Source organism: Miscanthus floridulus, chromosome 10, assembly GCF_019320115.1.
Source record: "Miscanthus floridulus cultivar M001 chromosome 10, ASM1932011v1, whole genome shotgun sequence".
NCBI lineage: Eukaryota > Viridiplantae > Streptophyta > Magnoliopsida > Poales > Poaceae > Miscanthus > Miscanthus floridulus.
The window spans coordinates 15511486-15517485 of NC_089589.1; positions in this window are offsets into that span (position 1 = coordinate 15511486).

Sequence of the window (6000 nt, forward strand, 5' to 3'; positions counted from 1 at the left end):
CTCCTCGGCACCGGGTGGCATGGCGCGCTCACGCGCGCGGTGGCGGTGGTGGAAGCAGCCACAGCGGGCGTTCTGGGGCAGCAGAAGGAGCCACAAGGTGCAAGGAGGAGCGATGCGAGGTGGAGCTACGCGTGGGCTTCGGTGAGCAGGAGGAGGGCGGCGGAGTGGGGGAAGCCAGAGGTGGGGCTACGGTCTGATGCTCAAGTACTACTCCGATGCAACCAACTATGTAAAAGCATAATATTATAGCTTTTAGTTTTGAACTAACATCCACTAGCGCTCTTTGCCTTAATTTCTAAAAGGTCTAAACCCTATCGATTTCAACTAACAAGTATATCATGACCTAGCCTATACTGCATACTAACCCATAGGAGCAAAATACTTAAGCACTATTGAACTATTTTGCTCAACATAATTTGCCAAAATTGACCTTTCGAACATAAATCCAATTTCTCGTCGACTCAACGAAAGGTTCTAGTTTAAATCTCGGATCCGATTTCTGAGCTATCATATATACTATTGAATAACTTTTACTCACCAAAACAAGAGTTGCATTTTCATCTACTAAACTTGCACTTCAAATTTCATTAAGTACCAATTACAAGTTATATTTTTCTTTGTTTATAAAAATTGTTTTCATGCTCAATCCAACAGAACAAGCCATTCGCCATTTACTTGCTAGAATCGTTATCAGACATTTTTAAATACTTTTACGCACTAAGTGAATTAACTCAGATATTTAGTTTAGTCCATCAAAGCGGACCACATAAAACTCACTCGTCATTCCACGTATGTTTTTAAAAACCCAAAAATTTATTGGCTGATTTCTCTTAGGTCTAAATCTCGGTGCTAAATGAGCTCGTAACATCAGAGGTGTTACAACGAACCCCCCTAAAAAGAATCTTGTCCCGAGATTCGAAGTAAGAACCAGAAGAGGGGAAACGTGATTACATTTTGTAGATCAGGGATTACATGAAAGATTACACGACCTCGAATACTAAACCATACAGGGATTTAGAGATACATAGTTATGAGAAACCTAATACAACCAAAGCTTAATCCAGAAGTCGAGATAGATGAGGATAATGGAGAAACAGCAGGAAGATGATTATTCAAAACATGGCGTAGGTCCAATAGATCCAGAAACATGAGACTGAGAAGTCAAACATCGTGAACCCTAAGACCAAACTAACCAATGGTAGACTTGAACTTCTTCGATGAAACCAGATCCCTCTTCTCCTCAGATTACACTATCACCTCTGACTGATGAACCTAGTCCCTCGGATGACGACTGGATTTCATAGCTCTGCTCCGAACACGAGGAGAGTGGGAATGGAGAAGAAGGGCAAGGACCAAGGACATCTCATAGTGGCAAATGGAGGTGGGGCGCAACTCACCAAAAGTGGAGGCGACATGGATGGGATACATAGACGGTTCATGCTATGGGGATATGGTTAGCCATGGTGCGCTCCCTACGCGAGCGACAGAGAGGGTAAGGAGATGAGAGGAGAGGGGTTCGCTCGATGAGGCAGGCATGCAGGCGGCCGTGTCCCCAAAAGAAGAAAGAAGGGGGGTCTAGTACGAGGACAAGGGTGCAGGGTAGAGAGCTGACCGGATATGGGGGAAAGAGAATGCACAGTGCACGAGGATGGCGAGTGCGGCATGATGTCGCGGCCAGGTGAGAATGGGGTGCTAATGGGCCAGACACAGACGGCGTCCGTAGGGCACACAATGAAATAACCTGGCATGCATAGCGTGGGGGAGCTGTGTACAGTGCTTGGGACTTGAGGTCCACGCAGACTTTTCCAATCGCCCCCTACTACTCGAGGCTAACTTTCCTTACTACTCTTCTTTTGCTTTCCCTTCCTTGATCACATTCGTGTTTCATGCAGACTAAGACCATGTCATACATGCTTCCTCCCAAAACTACCTCCTCTTGTTTACTCTGAGAGAACACTATTTCATCAACCCGTTGTGGATTTCCCGTTTGAACACCTAAACATTTCTAAGGAGAATATTTTGTAGCAAAAGCAGTACGGTGATGTAACTTGGTAAAGGTACTTGGCCAACAACCTTGATACCAGCGCGTGCCGAGCAGTGTCACCATGTGGCAGCTATTCCACAAGGGGCCTTGGTTTTGTCGTGGCACCATAAGCTATTAATTAGGCAACTACTACCAACTTACACGCAATGAAGGCGATGGGGTCATAGACCACAGAGTAAGAGGAGTATTGCAAGGGAAGATTCAGACAACAAGGGTTCCCTTCACAACAAGGGATAAGGAATTCAAATCTAATGACGGATTTGATCTAAGGAAACTCAAGTGTTCTACTGGGACATCAACAATTAGTCGATACAATGTCCTATGTCATCCAATCACGGCTGATCTGCTGGCATCTGAATGGTAACTTCTCTTATAACCTACTTAACATCGCAATTGAAAACTCTAAGCATGTCTCATGAAACTTAAGGGTAGATGGACACAATAAACACAATAAAATAAATAAAATGCATATTCCAATGGTCTTATATGGGTACAACATACAGGCACTCAGTCTCCCATTCATGACACATCATTCACCTTCCCTATGGGCGAACGATCTCAACAACTAGGGATGAAAAACAACGGCAAGAGTACAATATTGGAGAACCAGCGATGAAAAGCACTACCAACTACGGTACACCTTCCTAAGGCAACTAATCTACTCTGGACCACGCATCTTCATTCCTGGGCTCGATGGATTCTTCTACCACCCTAGCTATGGATCTGCCTCCTCTTTGGGCAATGGCTGAGTGAGAGTAATCAAGGGTTCTACTTCTAACACTTCTGAGGGTAGGGGTGCTTGAGGTACTACAACACCAGTTCTCCTTTCTAGCGGGTGGACAGGGATTCCCTCCATGATCAAGGGATCCTATTGCTCAGCAGCCAGCGTCCTCTGCTTGGCCCTAGTGACAAGATATGCTTATGCTTCTCCCAACTAATGGACATGCCTATCTTTAGCCTCCTTCAAAGCTTTTGACATGGTAGTCTCCCGTCTCTCCGTGGCTGCTGCACTGGCATGCGCTTCAGCAAGCTACACCTAGAGCATCCTAGAGAAGATCTCGGCTTCCTCAGCTCGCCGGAGGCACTTCCTCAGCTCCAAGGCTTGCTGGTCATACTACTCATCCAAAGCAAGTAGATATGTGGTCAAGCGCACCATGGTTGGACTGACTTCGTGTGCATCTCGTCCTTGCAAAGCCTCCATGCCCATCGATTCTTTTCCAAAGGTGGAAAGAACCTCATGGGGGTACAGGCAATGAGTTCTTCATTGATCTGTCAAAGATATCACAAGGCTTTGTGGGCTACAACCTAGTAGGTGTCGATGAAGCGAAACCTGATTGTGGTCACATTCCAGGCTTTAGTGATGTCGATGAACTCTTCACTCTTCCCAATGTAGATAGTAACCTCACACCGCTCAGTGCCATGCTTGTCATACTCATGACCCTCATACTTAGGACGATCTTTGACTCTGAGCTTTTATAGGGTGGCATGTAGGATTCTGAGAAAACCCTCAACGTTCAGGTAGTAACTACTAACATAGGCTCCTATCATTCCTAGCGGTGGTTGCAAGGAAGGACTTAGCGAAAAGCTTGCTCAAAGGAAAAGCTAGACTAGCTAAAGTGCACCGAGTGGTAGTACCAATAGCTAAGCCAGGCCCTGCTTATAAAGGCAGAGCGGCCAGTGGTCCTAGCGCAGTCCACTAGGGCTCCTGCATGGGATTACTACGAATGAATCGACCAAAATTCTGCGCGTTCGAAGCGAGCGACGTCCAAGGCCATTAATGACTAGTACGATTGCAGGGAAAGTGTCCGACAAGAGCACAGAAAAGAGTATAGGGAGACATGGGTCGCAACAGGCATGAACCACCGGCGAACACGGAGCATGAAGCCACAGTGCAGAAATAACTCCAGAACAGGACGGGTCAGTCATGCACAATACGACACGCGTGACACCTATGAATGGCATATCCGCAAGCAATATAGGCACTACAATGCACAACCAAGATATGCATGAGTGCATTTCCTATACGTCCTTCCACTGTGGCCAACAATAGGGCAACCATTCTTAGATTTTTGGCATATCGTTCTCTCTTTATAGCTAGTCGATACTATCGGACTATGCTCGGGGTTAGTGTACCTACAGAAAACTTGAGTAAGCCTACCTAAGTCAGTAGAGTACCATCTATCCTAGATACATAACCATAGTAATAGGGCTACTTATATAACTTCGCATACAAACGTCCTATTCTTTTTTTGAAAAGAATTTTTTGTCAAATTTTAGTTTGGAAATAGGTTCTGAAGCTTTATTTCCTCATTTATGCTCTGATACCACCTGTGGTAGAACTGCCTAATCTAATGCCACCTAAGAGTACTTGTCTTCTGTTAGACACTAAGTACTCAAGGGAGAACACCAAATTACGTAGTTTCATCGGGCACACCCCAAGGGAGAACCCGAAAATCCAAATTTTTTCATCAGGATCACAAATGAGAGAATAAAGCTTACATCATTCTTAATAATTTCTTACATCACTTTTTATGCAACATCAGAGTATAATATTTACTATTGATAATAGCAGAATATGATCATATTATCAGAGTTATGAACAATTTAATTTGACAGCAGAATATAAACATGTGATCAGAGTTACAGCGAAAATAACATATATTCATGACATGATGAAGTATTGATATACATAAACTATGACAACATATTATAAAATTTCCATTTATAAAAACATTTAGTGAGGGTTATAGATAAAGACTATGATCACAGCATAAAGGAATTCCCTCTGAACCCACCAGGAGGAATCCACACACAAGAGTCAGCTCTAGCATCTGCCTGTCACCTGCAACAGGGGGAAATAAAACTCTAAGTACTTAATTGTACTCAGCAAGACTTACCCGATAGGAGAAAAGAGAAGACTCTAAGGATATACAAGGTTATCTAGCTTATGGGTTTATTGTATCTGCAGCGAGCATTACTAAAAGTGTGCCCTTATATTCGATTTTATTAGCAGTCAACATTGGTTAATTAACTAATCATTCTATGTAAACACCTATACTACTTTCAAGCAGGTGGTAAGCAATCAGAATCCTTATACCATCTTTCATCTTCCAGTTCTTACTACGTTGCTAGACCGTAGACAAGTTGTACCGACACAACGGCGATTCATGAATCAATGAGCCCAGTTAGGTACCCCGAAACACATACCTCACTTGTACACCAGGCACAAGTAGGACCAACCCACTACCCTCCTATCACAGGGTCTAGGTCCCTATCCAAACATGGACTCTAAGCCCCCACCCCTGAGTCTCGGACTCAGTGCGGTGCAAGGACCTCCACCCAAAAACCATCCTAAAAGTCAGTTCGGAAAGAGCTAGAACCCATGATAAGAGAGTAACAAGTATTTCCTATGCTCATACCCAAGTATGTGCTCAGAAAAATAAGTCCGCGACCTGCCTAGAACCTAATGCAACAGTCGGTCCTTAACCGACACAAACAGAGAAAAAGTATAACCAAGCTATGCCCTGTTGGCCGTAGGACACAACCACTAACACCCACCAATACCCATACCATATCCCCGTCTAGTCTCCATTTTTCCTTTCCACCATTTTATCATGAGTGATAATAATCCAGTAATATATTTCCTATCTCTCACGAGTGACAGGCAATCACTCGACTTCTACTGGAGTCCTGTAGCATAGCAATCTACATGGTCCTGTCATACTAGTAAGACTCATAGGATAAAGATATATATATATGCAAGTAGGTTTCATTCAACTCCTTAAAACTTAATGCACAAGTATAATTTAAAGTGCAGAAAAGTAGGGGTTATGTACCGGAGCTTGCCTGGGTAAAATATAACCAAAAGTTAGCATTCCATCTTCGTGACATGATCCCTGGCATCATCTTTTTAGCTATTCCAATTGACTCCACGATCCATCATCGTCCCTATTACG